The 22,900-nt window shown below is 46.8% G+C and overlaps 2 pseudogenes across 2 annotated transcripts in view; both read right to left on the bottom strand.

Moving 5' to 3' along the window:
• The window catches only part of LOC149852610 (butyrophilin subfamily 1 member A1-like), a 59,043-nt pseudogene extending 37,895 nt beyond the window's left edge, over positions 1–21,148 (bottom strand). Inside the window, exons 1-4 of the transcript XR_016439461.1 lie at positions 20,871–21,148; positions 14,850–14,954; positions 14,536–14,556; positions 10,011–10,031 (exon numbers count right to left, since the gene is read on the bottom strand). The product of XR_016439461.1 is annotated as a butyrophilin subfamily 1 member A1-like (transcript). The remainder of the gene's footprint in view (positions 1–10,010; positions 10,032–14,535; positions 14,557–14,849; positions 14,955–20,870) is intronic.
• Positions 121–9,682, bottom strand: LOC149852611 (butyrophilin subfamily 1 member A1-like; annotated as a pseudogene). The gene is made up of 5 exons (XR_016439406.1): positions 9,628–9,682; positions 9,535–9,555; positions 5,021–5,041; positions 4,180–4,206; positions 121–829 (listed from the first exon to the last, which is right to left on the bottom strand). The product of XR_016439406.1 is annotated as a butyrophilin subfamily 1 member A1-like (transcript).
• Positions 21,149–22,900: the final 1,752 nt, after the last annotated feature.

Genomic DNA, 22,900 nt, shown 5'->3' on the forward strand with positions numbered 1-22,900 from the left:
AGGAATCACTGCCCACAGCCTACTTTCCCCTCAGGAAAGACCTGTAACTGCTGCAGATGGCTCAAGGCTTGGACTCTTAACTCACCTGAAAAGCCATCAACGAGTCATGGCAGAGATCATCAAGCTCAGCCACGTCCTGCCCTCCGTGGTCGGAGGATGAAGAAACCCAACCTGCGCGTCCAGGGTCACGGACACGGCACAGCTGATCGTCTGCAGGGAGAGGAGTCCTCCAGGGTCACAGACATGAGCACGACTGAGGCCAGAGGGGACAACTAACACGTCCTGTCTTGTATGTTTCCTTTCCCTCTCACTGGCGTCGTCTGAGCCTGATTTTACCGTCCCACAACAGGAACCAGGGCCGGATCCTGACCCCCGTGAATGAGGCCGGCGGGAAGGCTAAGATCATCGGGGCCTTGGTGTCAGCATCGAGAAACGACACCCGCCCCAATGTGCAGTCCAGACAGACCCCGACCCTGCTGGGCACCCGGTGCAGGGACAGGGGGGTGGGATCAGGGGCAGTGAGAGCCGCGTACTGATCCCACCAGCACCGCACAGCCCAGACCCCCTCCGCGGGGCTAAATCTGATCCCTCCCTTCCTCCTCACAGACTCCTGGCCACCCCCACGGCCCACCACCTCCCCTCCCCCACCTCCACCTCCCACCAGTGTCTGCCTGAGGTGAATCCCTCACGGCCCAGCACACAGCGCTCAGTGTCAAATCTCTCAGGATTGTTGGCAGATCCTGCCATGTGCCTGTCCATCTTGCACTTTTCCCATCGTCAGACAGGACGAGGTAGGGATGAGCCGTGTCTGGATCCAGAGTCACCTCCTCTGCGGGGAAAGGAGATACAGGAGCGTGAGGAGCAGAGCTCAGCCCGAGGACAGGGGGTGATCGAGGCAGGGGCAGCTTTGGCTGCAGCTGGAGGTGAATCCGGGATTGACCCGAGCAGGAAGGAGCCCGGAGACCTCAGCAAAGGGCAGGGCCGATTCCCCCCCGGCAGGAAGAGACGGGCCAGGGACAGAAACACCCCGGCTGGGCCAGGGCTGGGACACGGCATCGTTCCCCTCCTGCACCTGCCGGTCACAGGCAGGGAGGAGAGACCCTGGGGCTGAGGAGAGCCCAGCAGAGGGTGTGAAGGGGAGAGCGTGGATACAGCTCATCTCCCCCTGCACTATCCACTGCCTGTCTTCAATCCCACTCTGTGAAACCTTCCCCGTGCTCAGACTCTGGGGTACACTTTCCCTGAGAGACATTTTCACTCCAGCAAGTCACAGCCAAAGAAATTAACATTTGGACGAGGTAAGTCCTCATGGCACAAAGATTCGTTATGTCCCAGATTTCAAGTGCAGGTCCAATTTCCCAAGTTTCCAGAGCTTACCCAAAAGGAACAGCCTAAGACATAGCAGATGGGAGGGAGCAAAATATATACACAAATAGGAAGGGTTTAAGGTGAAAATGGAGAGATAATGTGTGGGGAAGTGGAAGTGAGGAAGCCATAAGTGACTTATATAAATATAAGGTAATTGTCTTAAAAGTCAGGAGGTGTACTTGGTGTCTTAATAAAGAGAGTTGGAGTACTGTTGTAGCTGCAAAGGTCCAAGAAATGTCCAGGAGGCAAGGATGTTTTGTGGCATATTTATTTTTCCTACTATATAGTTGGAAGAGCTGTTGCACAAACTTTTGGGCATCATGTGCCCTTCCTCTAATAAATGAGGAAAGATGAAAGAGTATGCCATGAGGGCTGGATGGAAAAGGAAAACAACACTAGGAACTACTGAAATTATAGCAGCTCGCCTGCTCTTCCAGCAAGTATGATCTATAGGAGTAGTCCTCAAACAGTCCCTACACGTCAGTGACTGCTCCAAGAACTGCTGTGTCCCCAGCAGGGAACAATGGAAATAAAAGGAGAGTCACATCCCCGCACAGACAGGGCTGATGACTGTTAGGCTGATGAGTGCTTGCTCTCCCTCATCACCACTCATTGTGATGACAAGCAGACTTTGAGGAAGAAAAAGCAGGAGGAAAGGAAGGAAAGTGGAGGAGAGTGAATGGACACACAAAGGAAGAGATCACAAAGAGGAAGAGAGAGCAGTACTGGGTAGGAAGGAGACAGCACAGAGAAGACAAGGGAAGGAAGTAGAGATAGATATGGGGTGTGGGAACCAAAAAGTAGTAGTTTAGAGAAAGTTGTCTTGGTATATGAATATAAAAACAGGTGCTCATGTAACTCCTCCACTCAGCCACCCTGGCCAACTCCACTCCCTTCACAGTTTCATAGTTGGCAGGGTCAGAAGGGACCTGAGCGTATCATCAAGTCCGACCCCCTGCCATAGGCAGGAAAGGATGCTGGGGTCAAAGGACCCCGGGTAGGTGATTATGTAGCTTCCTTTTGAAGACCCCCAGGGTAGGAGCAAGCACCACTTCCCTTGGAAGTTGGTTCCAGATCCTATCTATCCTGACTGTGAAGTAGCGCCTTCGGTGTCTAGCCTGGAGGTTCCCCAGTGCTGGGGAGATTCAACTATTGATACAATCTAAACATTTCACATTTTTTGACAGGACGTGCAGTTTGTGCCAAACCTGAAACAACCACAGAATCAGACATGAGAACTCATTAGAAGAGATGCATAAACAGAATATATAATTGCATACAATATCACACCAGGTCAAAATAGATCTAAAATATCAGCGTGCCAGAATTAATAGCCAGGACACAGACACTGTGATGGCTTCTCTACCAGAGGACCATGCACTTAGCAGTCTTTGACATTTCTCAGAGCACTGTTGCTGACATAGGTGTTGATAGTAAAGACAACTTTCCCTACAAACACTCTTTAGCAGCATAACAAGACTACTAATGAAGACCTGCTTCTGCTGCCTTTCATATAATGGAAAAGCCTGCCTTTAGTTAAATGTGAGAAGGCCCAGGCCTATGGAGTAATGGTGGCAGGAGGCAGAAGAAGAGTGTTTCCTTGTACTTCATGGTAATATAATATAAACCTTCTGGGGGAACTGTCACATAGGAGGGGATTTGAAATTTCCTTTTCAGAGTTGCCAGCTCTGACAAGTGTTTTCCTACCATGTACCCATCTCCTGGAGAGCCACGAAGCAGAGATATTTTAGACTCATTAGGGACAAGGGTCTAGGCTAATACACAGGGCCCTATCCCTTCCTGGGCATGGCTGTATCATTACTGACCTACAGGCCTCTCTGTCGGGTTCCTATTACCCTTTTTGACCAACCTCCTGCATCACCCAGGCTGTGGAAGACAGGATAGATGCTTGTTCTAAGTAAGTCTTTGCAAAAGCCAAAAACAGAGGAGATTTTCAAAGATGAGTGATTTAATGTATTCTTACCATGTACCCATCTCCTGGAGAGCCACGTAGCAGAGATATTTTAGACTCATTAGGGACGTCTAGGCTAGAATGCAGGGCCCCATCCCTTCCTGGGCAGCTGCAGCCACCTCACTGAGCCAGACCCAGCTCGCTTGCTCTCTCCCTACTGGCCCCACATCTCTATCTCTTTTGACTGTTCAGAGGCCAGTTTCAGAAGGAGTGCCCACAACAATGTGGGGTAATGCAGGAACTGTGCTATGAAAAGAGGTTCAAATCCTGTTGGGGCAAAGGAGCACCGGAGACCCCAGATTTCCAGTTTCCTGAACAACTGTCCTAAGTACTCAAATGCTGGAGCTAAAATACAAAAGCGCCACTGCTCTTGTGCAGTTTAACACTTGCTAGTTGCACATTCCTGGTCACCTACATTTTCAAACTTTTAACACCAGTACACACCCAGAAGGGACACGTATATGTAGCAGTGTACCTCTGTAGCCAATACGTAGCTTGCTTCACATGCTTAGACTAAACGTGGACATGTACCTGTCCAGGCTGCCAGGGGAAATACAACATCATCTATGCAAAAGGAACCTTTTTGGCACGCAAGTGATTCAAAACCTGCCATTTACACTCACAAGGGAAAATAGAAATTGCTGTGTGTACAGTGGGGACTGCTAGGTTCCTCCAAGAAATGTGGCCATAGGAGGTTTTGAATCCTTTGACCTAAGTAAAAAGCACTTCCTGCCACAAAATGTTAGGGAGGCCTAAAAATTTGACCAGAAAGAAAGAAGGGAACTGAAATCACAGGGAAGGAAAGCATTGACCATTGATTCAATATGAGTTTTCATTACCTGGACAGGCCACAGCTCTTCTCCACTCTGGAACAAAGAGAAATAGTGGTGAGAACTTATCTGAGCAAATGCAGCTGTAAAAGAAGTCTTGGATGAGGAGCATCTGGCTCAAGGAAATGCCAGAAAAGACCAGAGTGATGCTGGACATAAATGAGGCAACATGTGGAAGGGCTAGGTGGGACACTTCCTTTCATGTCATGAAATCCATAAATCTATTAAATCCCTCAGCCGACAGGGTGATATCAAATGTCTAGATGTTGTTTGACCACTTGCTAAGTTGCAGTGACCAGGGAGCCTCAGTATCCAAAGACACCACGGACTTGGAGCTGCTGTACCATTTCCTGGGAGAGGGCCTGGCTCCAGAGATACTCCATTATTGCCATCTAGGCTGGATTACTGGTAGTCATTCTCTCTGAACTGAGAAGATTTTGAATGGTACAGAAAACAGCTGCCTATTTTCTCCATGCTTTAGGGCACCTTGTACATGAAGCACATATTTAGGTCCCTCCAATGATTCCCAACTATCTTATGATGCCTTCTTACACCCTTGTTCCTAATCTTCTGACTAATTAACCCATGTAGCTCCAGTTACCTTAGTGTTCACGTTTCACTCTGTGAACCACTACAACTGCTGTAAGGCCGTGGGACACGCACATCACACAGCCCAGAAAGAAGTGTCTGCGAGCTCTGAACAAAACAGTCCTAGCCAAGGGCATTTTCGTGCTACTTCCAGTTTTATCTACCAACAGGTCATTTTCAGTATGGAGAAAATGAATCCTACAGCTAGAGGATACATTTCATACCATGGAAAAGGTTATATTGTACACAGACAAAGACTCACCAAGTTCTTGTTGAAGGTCTCCTGGATTGAAAAAAGAATACATAAATTAACTGCTTCTCATACAGAAGATTAGCAATCCCAACCTTCCTTCTGTGCAAAGTATTACAGAGCCCATTTATCCAGGCTACAGAGGAACTAATGAGACGCTGGTTCTTTTTCTAGCCCATGGGAGGGTCTTTGTAGGGTCAAATGCAGGGATTTCTGAGCAAGCAACCTTGTTTCTGCTGCCTTCAGAGAAGGAGGATTTCAGGGACATTTTTAACAAGACTGTACTATGAATCTAACTGATGTATCTCCGCTGATTTCCTGTTTTAGGATAAACTAATCTGCAAGATGTGAGAATTTACAAAGAACTTGAAACAAAGAGGAAGCACTGCTAACAAACTCACATGAAGACCTTTCTTTCCATTTACAGGAAGCACAAATGCTCCTTGGTGTCCCTTTCTGTGGTAACTAGTTCACCTGATGAATTATACCCTTTGCCAAGATATACTTTTGATAATATTTTATCATCTCCCAGGATCTATACACAGAATTACAGTCAAGAAATTAACAGTGATATTTCATGGCCATGCCTTCAGAGAAGTGGGAACTCTTTGGTGTGTTTATTTGACTGTTCTAACTCGTGTTGTATCAGCTTTTTAACAGTTTCATTTCAAGAGACCAGGTTAACCAAGTTTGTGTCCATGGGCCCTGCCTTTCGAACTTGTGAAATTTATAAGAGCTTTGATGCCATAAAATAAAAGTGGGTGACAGGTTGCTGAATAGTCCATGGTTAGTGTGACTTGTATGACAGCCTAAGGTGGAGGAGCCCTCAGCTCAAGAGCTCCAGGGTAGAAGGGGCAAGCTCCAAGTAGGAGTTGTGTCAGGGGATGGCATTGTACTTTACCATCTAGCTGTGCAGAGAGAAGTTTTAATGATTCATAGATCCCTCTAGTGGTTTCAGGCTGGGATCTAGTACCCACTTGTCTCCAAACACCTGACATGCCTCAAATACTAATAGGTCAGATAGAAACCTGTACTGCCTAGAGTCTAAAGAGTTGAGATTCTTTTTTTTTTTTTTTAGGTTTGTTTGGGGGTTTTTTTTGGAAATTATTTGTGCTGCAGTTTCTGACTCAACTGTTCAAAAGTCATGTGGCACTACTACCAGCAACCACCCTCCACCCCACTGTCTTGAGGCCAGGACTTCAGATACTCCAAAATCCATTGGCAGGAATCCTACTTGTAGACCAGAGGGCTTGGCATTTGGATCCCCCCTACACTGATCTCTGCTAAAAGGCCAAGAAGTGAAGAGTTTAGATTCTTGAGTATGCTCAAGGTCTTGAGGGTTTTTGGTTGTAGCCATTTAGTCAAAGGGCATGGGCAGGCAAGGTTCTTTGAGTAGATGTGATATTTTTTATTAGATCAACTGAGTAGTTGAAAAAAAGTTCTCAGCAAGCTTTCAGGTGCAGTCACCCTTCTTCAGGCATAGGGACTCTCTGGTGTTCTCTCTGGGCAAACTCTACAGAAGAGAAAAGCAGAGACACCCTATGCCTGAAGAGAGGTGACTGCACCCAAAAATTTGCTAAGAACTTTTTTCCAAGTACCTAGTTGGTCTAATAAAAGATACCACATCTTTTTTTTTTTTTTAATTTATCCATATTCCAAGCCAAAACAGCCAAACAAATTCCAAATCCATGAGTCAGACCAGAACCATAAATGGCTGTACTACTGGCAAACATCCTCCACCCACCCCTGGGACTTCAGATATTTCCAAATCCTTTGGCAAGCATCTTACTTTCAGGCCCAAGCCTGGAGGCTTGGGGTTCAGATGCCCCCAAGTTTGGCTTGACCTTAGCTATGAGGCCCCCAAAGCAAGCTAGGGAGGAGAATATCATTTCCATAAAGTGAACTTAAAGCCACTGCACCTCAGCGGTACTGAACCACGCCAGAAGAGCAGTTCTCCCCGGGTGCGCTTTAGGAGAACTGCTGTCATGGACACAGATACATGTTTCTCCCCAGCCAGGTGAAGAACAGGCACTGCACTTGATCTGAGCCTTTAAGAGGCTTCAACTACTCAAAGAACCATGCCTGCTCGAGGTCTAGAAGAGCTCAGTGCTTCTGCAACCAAAAACAGAGCAGTGGAGCAGCATCCGTTGCCCATCCCAGTAGTGAACAGCACATTACTGGGAAGATTAGATAGTCGGGAGAAGTGATGGCATTGGCAGCAGCAGGCTACTAGCATTAACCCACCTACTTCCAGGACTTAACATTCTTGATGTTTTAACAGAATTACAGCCTCATCCTCCCTTAATGGTCCATATACACAAGGGGAAAGTTAGGGACAGGTTAAATAAAGTTAAAAATAGCCACCCATTGTAAAGCAAGTTGGGCAGGGGGGAAACTACTGGGGATCATTATGGGGTTCAGGGGACAGGCAGGCTCAGGGGTGAGTTCCAGGGAGCAAGCATGCTCTACAGGGGTTGAGGGGGTGGCAGGGGGAGGTAGGATGTGCTGGAGGCCTGGGAGACTGGGGATGAAACCATGGTCCACAGGGATATCCATATGATTGCGAGGTTAGTGGATTATAAGGGGCATAAAGAGAAGGGGGATGGTCCTTTGGGTGGATCTGGGAAATTAGATGGGACAGCGGGATCCATAGAGTGAACTGGGGAGCAAGATAGGTCTTAAAAGGAGGATCAAAGAATGGGGTAAGAAAGCAGGGTCTGCACAAAGGGGATTGTGGGGGGCAGGAGGATTTGATAGGATCAGGGGGGCAGCTGGAGTGTTTGGGGAGGCTTGGGATGTTTGAGAGCTCCCTGCCCCTCCAAGACCAAGGGTTACTTTGGCCCCTGATTCCACCCGCCCCCCCCCCAGGAAAGCAGCCTTCCTGTTGCATAGACCCCACCCCATATCTTGACTTACTTCCTCAGCTCTGGGCATCGGGGATTTGGTGGGTTTGGGAGGCAACACCTTGAGTGCCCAGGGGGTAAAAAAAAACTGCAATTGAGAATTGCATCTGACCTCTGTTAAACTCCCTGGGATGTGGGGATTTGGTCAAGGGCATAACATTTTCAACATTATGTTTTAAGGTTTGGGAATTGTTGGCACTCTCTTGGTCTACACATTCTCCACAGTTGTAAAAACAGGAGCTTGTCAAGGCAGGGTCCATTTAGGGGTGGATATGATGAGCACGGCCCAGCGGGGGGGGTGGGCAAAAAAAAATAGCTTCTGGTGCCACGGGGGGGTCTGCGGGAAGAAACTTAAGCTGGAGAGATTGAGTTTGGGGAGTCTTGGGATGTTTGGGTGTGGCAATCCTCACACCCCAAGGAAACCAGTTTAACATGTTCTGACTGCAATCAGAAGTCTGGTGGGACTGGGTTAACCTCCCTGAATAGGGCCCTGCATGTACCCTAAATGTGTCACATCCAGGGAGGCTTAGACTCGACTGGGCATACCAGGCACTTAGATAGACTGAAAAAGTAATTCAAGGGCATTCTTTAACATTTTCAACATTATGTGCCCTTAAGGGAGACCCTGGCATGAAAGTAATTCAAGGCCGTAAAAATCTCAACATTGCGTCGTAAGTGGAATGACGTCTACTTTTCATAGTTGATACTGCACTCCCTGGCTGCGTCTACACATTCATTAGTGCCATGTAGTTACTGCCCATTTACTTTAGTAAATGTGCAAACAGGAGCTAAACCAAAGCCAAAACTGTCACTAGTGCAGAGTAGCGTGGGCACATGGGTGATACTAGCTTGCAGAGGAATAATTCTACTGCGCATTATTGTAATAGCATGGTGATTACCATGATATGCTAAGGGACCATAGAATCGGTCTTGTGTGTGTTAAGTGTTTCATGAGGGGGGGCTTTCCAGTGTGTGTCATCTGCACGGGGAGTATGGGGGAGACGACAGCCAGGAAAATGAGGGAGCTCTGCATGCAGCTGGGGGCAGTGACACTGAGCTGAACAGCTGAGCGGGTGGAAGGGAGCTTGGGCAGGGGGCGAGCTTCCCAGCACAGTGTGCCACCTCCAACTCTGCCACCCTGGCATCTGCATCCCTCAGCTGCCCGCAAGTTGGACAGCCTTGCTGTTATACGAACATACTTTCTAGAAGTGAAATATATTGCTGGGACAAAGGGCTGTGATTGATTACATGACACCTGGCCCCAGACATTGTACAACTGATGATGCTTTGATAGGTGCATGCCCGTATCGGAAGAGCAAGAGCTTGTGCTTTCTCCCTTACTTGCATGTTCTGTGTCAGTATTGCAGGAGGATGGAAGTACTAAAATATGACTCATGGCCATAGGAGAAACTGCACTGTGAGATCTTTGCCACCCCAAAGCTCTTTTTATTGATGGATTATCACATCATCATGCCATCCTTTCCTGTGCATTTTCTCAGGTTTAGTCACAACATTTTTAACTACATTGGAAAAACCACCCGGAAAAGAATGTTAAGCAAGTAGGAAATCCCTCCTTTTACAAGAAGAAAAAACCCTACCTTTTGGAAGAAGGATAGCACTTACCAATTTCGGATTTCTGTTTCACTAAACAAAATCAAATATACATGATTACTAACAAGATAATCTGTTACAGCAAATAAAGCAATGAATTCTTACGGGTGAAATTCACCCGTGTTTTGAAGATGTGCGTGAGGTTTTCTGACACTTTCATAGTTTCATGTCCTTAATGTGAGGAGCAGGAGGTTGTGCTTTCTCTGTTCTTATGTATTATGTGTCTGTGTTTCATTAGTATGTAACTACTATAAAGAATGGCTGATGGGAAAAAGGGAAACTTGAGATCTCTTCCACCCCAAAGCTCCCTATTTCTATTTCTTGTCACATCTTCATATCACCCTTCCCAACGAATTTTCTCAGCTTTAGTCATGTCCTTCTTAATTACATATTAAGAGCATCCCCAGCATGAATTTAACAATTGCTCATATGGGAACACAACTTCTTACAAAAAATCGACCTTTTGGAACAAGGGTCATGACACTCACCAATTTCTGCATTCTTGTTCTCTAAACAAATAAAAACAAATAGAAATCATTATTGCCTATTTTGTTACAGCACATGTAACAGAATACATAAGGCTTGTGCTGCTGCATCTTCACTTGCAATGGCTTGTGCAAGCTATGCCCCGCCAGCACACGTTGCCATTGCACTTTGCTCTGCTGGCGGCTTGGTGTGTGGCCGAGTGCCTGCCTGCCAGCCTTTATTTGGCTGTGGTACAATCTTATCCTTCTGATATTGGATTTATTAGAATACAGTTACTTACTAACAACACTATATTAATTCCCCAGGCATTTATCTTTTATTTTGAAGAGAAGTATATATAGTCAGGATTATAAAAAATTAACAAACCCATGAGGTTTACTGAATAAATGAAACAAAATATTCTGTAGTGTTTAACTACCCACGTGAGATGAGAGTTGTGTGTCAAAAGGCAGATACCTGTTTCCAGGACTGAAGATTCTTGATGTTTTACCAAAATGACCGCTGCACCCTCCCTTAATGGTACAAATACACATGTGGGGAGGTTAGGGGCAGGTAAGATCAAGGTGAAAATGTCTATCTGATGAAAAAGCAGTTGTAGGGGTGGGGGAGACTAGTGGGAAGAACTGTTGGGTGCAGGGGGCCCTTGGGTGGGCACCAGGGAGCAGACAGCATCTAAGGGGTATTGTGGGGAGGGGGCAGGCAAGGTCTGCGGGAGGTCTGGGAGACTATGGGGGACAGCAGGTCCACAGAGGGATATACAAGATGGTAACAAAAAGCACGGTCCAGGCAGGAGAAGGGGGCGGGGGGCAGGGTCCTCTGGGCAGATATGAGAAATTAAAAGGAGGAGTGACTTCTGTAGAGTGGATTGGGGAGTAAATTTGGTCTTCAGCTTGGGGATCAGAGGATTCACGGGGCAAACAGGGTCTGCGGGAAGAGGTCTGAATGGCTCCAGGAGGGTTTGGAAGAATCAGGGTCAGGTGGAGAGTTTGGGGAGTCTTGGGATGTTTGGGTGCTCTCTGCTTCTCTGACACCAAGGATGATTTTGGCCCCTTCTTCCTCACACCCCAAGGAAACCAGCCCCTGCCCCGCACTGAGCCAGCCCCCTACCCCCGCTCATCCTGACTTGCTTCCTTAGCTCCTGGCACGAGTGAACACCTTTAAAACTGCAATCAGAAGTGTCTGGTGGGACTGGGAATTTGCTCAGCTCAGTGGGGGTTGGTTTCTGCACAGGCGGGTTTGTCTATTTAGGGCTGGCGTGAGGGCCCAAGGGGCTAAAAATACCCTGGTGCCAGAGGCTGAGGAACCAAAGCGCAGCCCGGGGCCTGGGGCTGCTTTTGCCAGCCCTGTGACTCTGCTGGGAACCGTAGAGCAGGCCAGTTAGGTCACTGCTGTGGGACCCGATCTAGACTCGACTGCCTCAGAGGTACACTAATGTTAGCTGGGGTTGGCCATTTTTAGACCAATCTAATCTTCCTGAACCTCTGTACACTTCGCACTTAGATAGACTGAAATAGGGCTATAAGTGGAAGGTCTGCACATGGGCAAGCTCAGCTAGATCTGGTGCCCGTTCTTTAACATGCTCTAGCCTCCCTTAACCTCCCCGAATGTCTATATGTGCCCTAAAAGTGCCACATCCAGGGAGACCCTGCCATGCCAGGAAAGTCATTCAAGGCCATAAAAATCTCAGCATTACGTCTCAAGTGGAATGACGTCTACTTTTCATAGTTGATATTGCACCCCCTGGCTGCGTCTACACATTCATTAGTGCCATGTAGTTACTGCCCATTTACTTTAGTAAATGTCCAAACAGGAGCTAAACCAAAGCCCAAACTGTCACTAGTGCAGAGTAGCGCAGGCGCACGGGTGATACTAGCTTGTAGAGGAATAATTCTACTGCGCATTATTGCAATAGCATGGCGATTACCATGATACACTAAGGGACCATAGAATCGGTCTTGTGTGCATGAAGTGTTTCATGAGAGGGGCTTTTCAGTGTGTGTCATCTGCACGCGGAGTATGGGGGAGACGACAGCCAGGAAAATGGGGAGCTCTGCATGCAGCTGGGGGCAGTGACACTGAGCTGAACAGCTGAGCGGGTGGAAGGGAGCTTGGGCAGGGGGCGAGCTTCCCAGCACAGTGTGCCACCTCCAACTCTGCCACCCCGGCATCTGCATCCCTCAGCTGCCCTGCAAGTTGGACAGCCTTGCTGTTATACGAGCCTGGTTTCTAGAAGTGAAATATATTGCTGGGACAAAGGGCGGTGATTGATTACATGACACCTGGCCCCAGATATTGTACAACTGATGATGCTTTGATAGGTGCATGCCCGTATCGGAAGAACAAGAGCTTGTGCTTTCTCCCTTACTTGCATGTTCTGTGTCAGTATTGCAGGAGGATGGAAGTACTGAAATACTGACTCATGGCCATAGGAGAAACTGCATTGTGAGATCTTTGCCACCCCAAAGCTCTTTTTATTGATGGATTATCACATCTTCATGCCATCCTTTCCTGTGCATTTTCTCAGGTTTAGTTACAACATTTTTAACTACATTGGAAAAACCACCCGGAAAAGAATGTCAAGCAAGTAGGAAATCCCTCCTTTTACAAGAAGAAAAAAACCCTACCTTTTGGAAGAAGAAAGATAGCACTTACCAATTTCGGATTTCTGTTTCACTAAACAAAATCAAATATACATGATTACTAACAAGATAATCTGTTACAGCAAATAAAGCAATGAATTCTTACGGGTGAAATTCACCAGTGTTTTGAGGATGTGCGTGAGGTTTTCTAACACTTGCATAGTTCCATGTCCTTAATATGAGGAGCACGAGGTTGTGCTTTCTCTGTTCTTAGGTATTATGTGTCTGTGTTTCATTAGTATGTAACTACTGTAAAGAATGGCTGATAGGAAAAAGGGAAACAGCACCGTGACATCTCTTCCACCCCAAAGCCCTCTATTTCCATTTCTTGTTACATCTTCATATCACCCTTCCCGACGAATTTTCTCAGCTTTAGTCATGTCTTTCTTAATTACATATTAAGAGCATATTTGGCTGTAGTACAATCTTATCCTTCTGATATTGGATTTGTTAGAATACAGTTACTTACTAACTACTCTATATTCATTCCCCAGGCATTAACTTTTTATTCTAAAATGATGTATGACCAGGACTATGAAAATTAACAGACCCATCAGGTTTACTGAATGAATGAAACAAAAGATTCTGTAGTGTTTAACCACCCACGTGAGATGAGAGTTGTGTGTCAAAAGGCAGATACCTGTTTCCAGGACTGAAGATTCTTGATGTTTTACCAAAATGACCGCTGCACCCTCCCTTAATGGTACATAGAGACACGTGGGGAGGTTAGGGGCAAGTAAGATCAAGTTGAAAATGGCTAGCCAATGTAAAGCAGGTTGCAGGGGGGGAGACTAGTGGGAAGAACTTTTGGGGTCGGGGGCAGGGGGCCTTTGGGTGGACACCAGGGAGCAGACAGCATCTAGAGGTGTATTTTGGGGAGGGGGCAGGCAAGGTCTGAAGGACGTCTGGGAGACTATGTGGGAAAGCAGGTCCACAGAGGGATCTACAAGAAGGTAACAAAAAGCAGGGTCCAGGCAGAAGGGGAGGGAGGCAGGGTCCTCTGGGTGATATGGGAGATTAAAAGGAGGAGTGACATCTCTAGAGTGGATTGGGGAGCAAATTTGGTCTTCAGCTTGGGGATCAGAGGGTTCACGGGGCAAACAGGGTCTGCATGAAGGGGTTTGAATGGCTCCAGGCGGGTTTGGTAGAATCCAGGTGGCAGGTGAGGAGTTCGGGTAGGCTTGGGATGTTTGGGTGCTCTCTGGTCCTCTGAGACCAAGTGTTATTGTGGTCCCTGGTTCCTCACACCCCCAGCAAACCAGCCTTCCCATTGAGCCAACCTCGCCCCCCTGCGTCCCTGCGCACATCCTGACTTACTTCCTCAGCTGCTGGCTAAAGGGTTCCTAAAAAAGGCAGGTAGATATTCCCCTCCCAAAAAAAGGGAGAAATTACATGTGTAGCCCCAGGTTTGTGGCTCCCAGCTACCCAGAATCTGGACACCCTGAAGTTCAAGGACTATAGTTTTAATGCATGGAATTTACAACTGGAAGAAAAGGATGTTGTTGGTTGGGAAAGTTGCGTGCACATATTCTACAACTGCTGACACTCGGATAGTTTCATGTCCTTAATGTAAAGAGCAAGAGGTTGTACTTTCTCTGGTTCTTATGTATTATGTGTCTGTGTTTCATTAGTATGTAACTACTATAACGAATGGGTGATGGGAAAAAGGGAAAATGCACCGTGAGATCCTCTCCGCCTCAAGGCTCTATATTTTTATTGCCTGTCATTTCTTCATATCACCTTTTCCTATGAATTTTCTCAGCTTAAATCATGTCATTTTTAATTACATTTCAATAGCATCCCAGGAAGTGATGGAAAGCAATCACTCTCTTGGGAACCCACTTTGTACAAAGTATTGTCCTTATGGAAAAAGAGAAATGAGACTTACCGATTTCTGCATTCTTTTTCTCTAAACAAGTAAAGACAAAAACAAATCACTATGAAAAGTACATTTTGTTATAGAAGATGTAACAGAATACAATAAAATATGTGCTGCTTCATCTTCACCTGCAATGGCTTGTGTCGACTACACATTTGTGGTAGAACACATCCCAATTGCACTTTGCTGTGCTGAAAGTTTGGTGTGTGGTAGCATGCCTGCCTGCCTGCCTTTGTTTGCTGCAGGAAAATCTTACTCTTATACTCTTTGTTTTGTTATAATAAAATTAATTTCTAACTACACTATATTTCTCCAGTATTTACCTTTTATTCTGAAGAGATATATGGTCAGGATTATGAAACTGAACAACACCACCAGGATCACGCTCAGTGCCACCATCCAGGGATTCACGCTTGGAAACAAGAAAGCTGAAAAACAAGGTGCCAGGGGCATGTTTTATATTGTAACTTGTGACCAAAATGAAATGTGTTTATTCAAGGAAATACACGACTAGCTCCCCATGAGAATTTCCTGAGATGCAAATGACAGTAGCAAATCTCAGCAGCATACAAAGATCAAAAACTGGATTTAATAACCAAGACACTGACTTTGGCACTGATTTATCTGTTAATAAGCAGCAAACATTGTCTCACAGACTTAAATCCTGTTTCACCTCATGGCTAAGCGGCCAGAAAGAAGCCGCTGCACATTTGGCACTTGTGCAGCATTTGGATTCTAGTTCTCTCTGTAATGGAAGAGGATCACCCGTTACATAAACCTGCTAGAAACAAAACAAAATAAAACTTTCAATCCTCCTCTGTCTTTTACAGCATTGAAGAACTGCTGCATATGGTTTTATTGCGAGTAAAGTTATCAGATCTATAATTACATATATGCTCCAGTATCTATACAGCCATAGTATAGTGTACTCAGAGGGAAAGTCGATGGCAACCACAATTATATATCTACACTGTGCATAAATGTGTATAATCACACCTACAGAGTTATGTGCCAAGTGGTCCTCCATTCATCAAAGCCAGATGAAGTGTACTGCTTTTAATAAAAGTTCTGTTTTTCCAGTCACCTTCTTCAGGACACATAAACAAGGCACCTTTGCACCTGAACACTTGTCTAGCATCTTTCCCATGTTGGTTCACTAAAACATACCACCAAAGCTCCCTGTGCTTCTCCCAGACTACCAGGACCATTATTTCTACCAGCCCTGCTATAGCTTTTAGTTATCATAGGTGTACGTCTTCTTCAGATGGGTCCAGAAGGAATCCCAGAATGCAAACAGGGCCAGATCCACTAAAGAACAGAGGACTCAGGAACTTACAAAAGAGGTGCTGCAACACATAACTTCTAGGCTACTGGCTGTTGGGGTGTGATCCAAAACTGAACCAGACTCCTAGCACCCTCAGTCCATAGAGATTTTAGCAACCACAGAATGGGATCCCAAAACTCACATGCTGAGCGGGGCACTGCAAGCAAGAGGAATTATTGAGCAGTAGCACCCAGATACTAGGACAGATGCCTGCAAGGATTCTTTGGAAGAACTAAGCCAGGCCACTACAGGAAGAGCCACAGGAGGAGAAGCCCACCTATTATATGCCAGCCCCATATGCAGAGCATTCACCAAGGAAGTCAGAGATCTAGTTTCTGTACCTACCTTGGTCTGCATTCAAACCCTCCCCTTTGACGACTCAGAACAGTTCCTAACCAGCAAGATGAAGGGCTAGATACAGGGTTTGAGTGGCAATATTACCATGTTGCAATATATTGCAGAGAAATTCAATGCATTATTTATAAAGCATAATCCTGGAACCTCTCTTATGGAAACAGTGATGTGCAGGAATTTGAATTAGATTTGTAAGAAAGCATTTTTTCCGTGCAAAAATTTTAAAGGGTAATTAAACAATTTTTATTCCCACAGAGAATAACTATTCTAATATAAGAAAAGCCTTGTCTGTGGGTCTCTCTGTGCATAATGCTCTGGGCCAACTGTGCATGCGCCGCCAAGGGGGCGGGCGGCAATTGCCTGCACAGCCCAGGCTGCAAAAGCCTAAGTTCCCGGTGCTGCAGGGAAGTTTGTGGCAGTGGTGAACATGCTCCAGCCCCGAGCAGCGGGCTTGCCCCTGCTTCCCTGTCCTCTGAGAAACCCCCTGCCACCCCTCAGCACAGCCAGCAGGGAGGGGAGGAAGGGAGCATGGAGGCAGGCCAACACAGAGCAGTGGACAGAGGGGAGTGGGGTCACATCTGATGCAGCGTGGGGAGGGGGACAGTGGGGTCAAACCCAATGCAGTTGGGGTGGAGGGGGAAGCAAGGTCACACTTGGGAGGGCAGGGGGCCGAAGGGGTCCTGGGGGTCATACCCTATGTGGCAGGGAGGGTGGGGAGCAGGATCACACCTGATGTGGCAGGGCAGGGAGGGCGGGGATACAGTGGGGTCGCACCCAACACAGTAGTGGGGTAGGGGGAAGTGGGGTCACATTCAGCGTGGCAGTAGGGAGGAGTTAGATGAGGGTAGTGGGGGAACAGCAGGGTGTGAGGCTCGACGTAGGGCTCCATCCCTGCCAGCGCCCACTGTTATTCTTGGCGGGCAATTTGCTAGTATCAGTCCAAGCACCTTTAAACCATGCCCTCATGCAGGCTATAGCAAGGTGGTACAAGTTTTGTATGTATCATCCAGTCAGAGGACATTTTTACATATATTCCAGCGTCGGGGTATGGGGTGGTGGGCATGCTTTTAATAAAGTGGCTCACAGGGTTTTATGTATTTTCTGATGGGCTTAAGTTAAAGTGCCTCTGCCACCATTTTTAAATGCAGGAATGCTTAATACACGTGACCCCAAGACTCCAGCAGACTCAATTAATTGAATGCCTGTTCATTGCACCAGGCACTGGGCATGTGTACAGGTGCCCACAGAAAAGTAGGGCTGGAAGGGACCTCTATATATTCTCTGGTAGGGCTGGGCGAAACACAATGTTCTGCATTGACCAGCGTTTCAACATTTCAACAGAACAGTGTTCTGTTTTGAATTTTGTTTCGAGTCGAAACAGCTGGTCAGTTCTGCTCTGTTGAAACATTTTGCCGTTTCGACCCTGTTTCAACATTTCCCCCATTGGATATAATGGGGAATGTCAAAAAAACCTATAACTTTGTCATTTCTGCCTTGATTTGGATGCCACTTCCAGGAACGGTAGCCCCTTCTGAGGGCATGAGGTCTGCCAAGTTTAAAAGAGATAAATGTAAAGGTTTGGGGGAAACAGCACCCCAAAGTCTTGAAAGCAAAACTCATGTCACGTGTATATGTTAAGCCACAGCGGGGTCAAAACTGCAGGCATGCTAGCCCCTGCTGAGGCCACAAATCCTGCCAAGTTTCAAGAGGAGAGGTGCAGGGTTTTGGGGGAAACTGTACCTCAAGCTGTGGGCAAGCAAAACTCGTGACATGAGTGACTGTTTGTGTGTTAAGGTGCAGCAGGGTGAAAGCTGCCGGCCTGCTAGCCCCTTCAGAGGCCACGAAGCCTGCCAGACGTCAAGGAGCTAGGTTCAGGGGGTTCTGGGGCCCTCCACGCCTAACTGGTGACAGGCAAAACTCATAACATGGGTGCTTGTGTAACTGACTGTGTCTGTCTTGGGGCAGAGGGGGGTGAAAACTGCAGGCCTTCTAGCCCCTGTTGCAGCTACCATGTTGGCTACAAAGGACCAACTCCCAGGATCATCAAAAAATTCTAGCTTATTAGACGGATGAAAAAGTCAGATCATAAACCTTGGGGCTGATCCCCACAAACACACACACACTCACACTAGCTAACTATGAATACTAAGTACCGGTGTCAAGATATACCTATCCCCAAGCATTGGAACCCCTGAGTGAATCATGGCTGATTGCATAACACAGTAGCTAGCTACTACAGTAAGGAGTTAATGAGCAAGAATTAACACCTATGAAACCACAGACTAAGGAGAGGAAAGAATCAATACAGAGTTGGGATCTCCTTCAAATTTCACTGTTAAAGGCACAGAAGCCCCGGCTTGAACTAATGAACACTGGAGACCAACTCTTGGGACTCAATACCCCCAGATCAATCACTCCTAGAGCCCTATTAATCACAGCAGTGAATTAATCAAAATTTATCAAAGGACTCCCAACACTGCATGTACTCACGGACGTGACCCCTGGGGCTGACAACTGCCATTCAGCAGCCACCAAGGAAGACATCCCATGAGGTCAACGACCCCTGGATTTGGTAAGCCTGAGAATTGGGGAGACACCAACTTCTGCCAGAGAGGGGTAAAAGGCAGTGAAGAATGAACCCCAATGGCACCTTCTTTGAGCTGACCAGCACCCTGCCTGTCCAGTCAGAAGGACCAGCTGGCGGCCCCCTTCTGAAGGAACATCACACTGCAAGAAGCCTCGACTGGCCATCGACGGCAGACTCCAGCACTTGGGAATAGGTCTATCTTGACATGCGTGCTCAGTATTCATAGCTAGCTACTGTGAGTGTGTGTGTTTGAGGGGATCAGCCCCAAAGTTTATGATCTGACTTTTGCATTTATCCAATAAACTAGAAGTTTATGATGATCCTGCAAGTTGGGCCTTTGTACCCAACATCGTGGCCACAGCAGGGGCTAGCAGGCCTGCAGTTTTCACCCACCTCTGCCCCCAGATGGAAAGAGTCAGTTGCACAAGCACCCATGTCATGAGTTTTGCCTGTTACCAGCCAGGGGTGCAGGGCCCCAGAACCCCCCGAACCTAGCTCCTTGACATCTGGAAGGCTTCATGGCCTCAGCAGGAGCTAGCAGTTTTGACCCAACTGTGGCTTAACACATACACATGACATGAGTTTTGCTTTCACAATTATGGGATGCAGTTTCCCCAATCCCCCTGCATGTATCTCCTTGAAACTTGGTAGACTTCATGCCATTACTAGGGGCTATCATTCCTGCAATTTTCATCAAAATAAGGCCAGAAATGATAAAGTTATAGGCTGCTTCAACCTTCCCCATTATAGTCTATGGCCAAAACGTCAAAACAGGGTTGAAATGGTGAAACATTTGACATTGCCTCATTTTGTTTTGAGGCTGTTTCGACCATATCTGTTTCATTTTGATTTTTCTGTTTTGACCTCGAAACGAGTTGAAACAGCATCAAAACAAACCTGGAAGTAACATTTTGCACAGCCCTGTTCTCTAGTCCAGCCCCCTGCCTAAGCAAGGACCTTCTGTATCCAAATTGTCCTATACAAACCCACTGTCTAGTCTGTTAGAAAACCTATAGTCAACCCTGACCAGTGCCACAGCAACAAGTGTACCCATGAGTGCACGCAGCAGCAGGAGCCACACTTTCCCCATCCCTGCACCCCCAAAATGAGCCGCTCATGGATCTGTCCCATGCTGCACCCGGAGAGGGCAGCACCTATTGGCACCCCTTCACTTCGGCACCCAGGGCGATCTCCCGGCTCACCCCCACCTTGCTACGGCATTGACCCTGACTCAACTACAAGACATAACACCCTAAACTGTATTAGATGAAACAGGCCAGGGGACGGGGTGGGGAGTGGAGTGACAGCTAATGTCTTACTGCTCTGAGCATTGTTTAAATTATGCTGAGACCCAAGGAAGAGGGCCATGCCCCGCTACTACAGATGAAGATAAGTCCCTCACAGTCCATACCAAATCTAACCAGGGGATAAAAATCCTTAACTCCAAATATGTCAATTTGTCTGACCTTAGGCAAAACCCCAGGATTTCTTTGGGTTAAGCCCCAGCAGGAACGCTGGAGCCCCAGTCAAAATTCCCAGCAAAGGCAAATATATATATTTATGCCCTGAATTAGTGAACTCAATGAGTGTGTAGGCAAGGGCAAAATGCCTCTGGAGCACAACTGCTACTGAAGAGACCATTTAAAAAACAACTGCCCCATCTAACTACCCTTACAAGAGGAGCAACAACACACAACTTAGTTTTCATGTTTTTATGACAAATCATGAGCAATGATTCAGTGCAGTGAAAAGCCTTTAAGAGTTCACAAATAATCAATACCGGTAGATAGATGCTGTGAAAATCTCTATTAAAAATTCACTGAGGCAAACCTGAGGCTATAGAAATATCTTGCACTGATGTTTTGAGTGACTGTCTCTGAGAGGAAAAAATGAGTTTTTTTAAGGTACCATTTCAGAAGTTTGGCTGAGATAAAATCAAGATTCTGCTAAACTGCAAATACACAGTTAAATGAATTTCTATCATGACCCCATGGAAATGCTAGCCATGTGTGTGTTTGCTCCATATCTCACTTGGTTTCCAGCGGAGGTGGTTCACTGTCGGGTTTGGATGGAACTGACCTGATATATGAATTGCTGATTCCTTCTCCCGGTCGAGGAGGCTGTTCCTGATCCAACAGGACAAGTTCTGGTTTGTATGTTCCTTCATGACAGCAGAAATTTTTGTTTCAAACAGGCCATTTGCTTTGGGGGATATTATTTCAGAGAGTGATGGTATATGATGCCCCTGGGCATTTCTCCACAGCACCTGGGGCTCTGGGTACCACCCAGCTGATTGACACCTCACCAGGATCCCTCCATTCTGGTAATCCTCCACAGAGATGATAGGATTAGAGCCTAAACCTAGAAGAAAAAAGGTAGTTTTTAATAGTTCTTAAATCCATGCGCCAATTTTATAAAGGACTTTGGAAATCTTATTCCTGCTCTAAAGACTTCCTGGGTATAGCACAGCAAGGAATACATTATTCCTGGATGTGATAGAGGAGGGATTTTATCATCAAAAGTCACTGAGCCAATAAAATATTATGGTAATTCAAATTGGATTTTGGTAGGTAATGAGGGCATTATAAAAGACTGTAGGCTTCAGACATGGTCAGGGACTGAAACACCACAATATGAAGTGCAGACTCGGGACCTAACATAAGCCTAAATTATTAAGCTTGTGTTTTAGCCATGATCAAAGTGTAGCTAGTTACAATCCTACTATGTGATAGGGTTCTTTTTGTTGCCTGAATATGGCAAGGCAGAAATGAATAATCATTTGTTGCCACTAAAGATAATTTATTTTTTTATACATATTTGTGTTCAAGTCTTTAATTTCATAGATTTCATAGACATTAGGGCTGGAAGGGACCTCGGGAGATCATCGAGTCCAGCCCCCTGCCCAAAGGGCAGGAAGTCAGCTGGGGTTATAGGATCCCAGCAAGATAAGCATCCAATTTACTCTTGAAGGTGTTCAATGTAGGTGCTTGAACCACCTCCGCTGGCAGGCTGCTCCAGACCCTGGGGGCTCGGACAGTAAAGAAATTCTTCCTCATGTCCAGCCTGAAACGGTCTTGCAGGAGTTTGTGACCGTTCGACCTCGTCATCCCTTGGGGCGCTCTGGTGGACAGACGTTCCCCCAGATCCTGGTGGTCACCCCTGATAAACTTCTAGGTGGCCATCAGATCACCCCTGAGCCTGCGCTTTTCCAGGCTAAAGAGTCCCATGGCTCTCAGCCTGTCATCATAAGATCTGGTTTCCTGACCTCTGATCATGCGCGTGGCTCTCCTCTGGACTCTCTCAAGCTTCTCCACATCCTTTTTGAATTGTGGAGCCCAAAACTGGACGCAGTACTCCAGCTGCGCCCTCACCAAGGCCGAGTACAAGGGGAGAATGACGTCCCGGGATTTGCTCAAGAAGCATCTGTGGATACACGCCAGCATTTTGGTCGCTTTACTAGCCGCAGCATCGCATTGCAGGCTCATGTTCATCTTGTGGTCAATGATGACCCCCAAGTCTCTTTCTTCTGTAGTGCTAGCCAGCGTAGCACTGCCAAGCCTATAAGGAAGCTGCAGGTTTTTCCTCCCAAGGTGGAGAACCTTGCATTTTTCGGTGTTAAACACCATCAGGTTCTCGTCTGCCCATTTGCTGAGCTTGTCCAGCTCAGCCTGGATCACCCGCCTATCTTCTGGCGTGGATGCTTTGCCCCAAAGTTTGGTGTCATCAGCAAACTTGGCCAGTCCACTCCTGACTCCAATGTCCACATCGTTAATGAATATGTTGAACAGTATGGGTCCCAGGACAGAGCCTTGAGGGACCCCACTGGTCACAGGGCACCACGATGAGTAACTGCCATCAATTACAACCCTCTGGGTCCAACCACGGAGCCAGTTTCCCAGCCAGCGGATCGTGGTGGAGCCAAGGCCGCAACTGGCCAGTTTGGCCAAGAGGTGATCATGGGATACCAGATCAAAAGCTTTTTTGATATCAAGATATATGACATCAACCTCTTCTCCCTTGTCCAGGTGATAGGTCACCTGGTCGTAGAAGGAAATGAGATTGGTCAAACAAGACCTACCCACAACAAACCCGTGCTGGCTATCCCTTAG

Source organism: Crocodylus siamensis, chromosome 15 (assembly GCF_052110815.1).
Source record: "Crocodylus siamensis isolate JL-2025a chromosome 15, ASM5211081v1, whole genome shotgun sequence".
Taxonomy (NCBI): domain Eukaryota; kingdom Metazoa; phylum Chordata; order Crocodylia; family Crocodylidae; genus Crocodylus; species Crocodylus siamensis.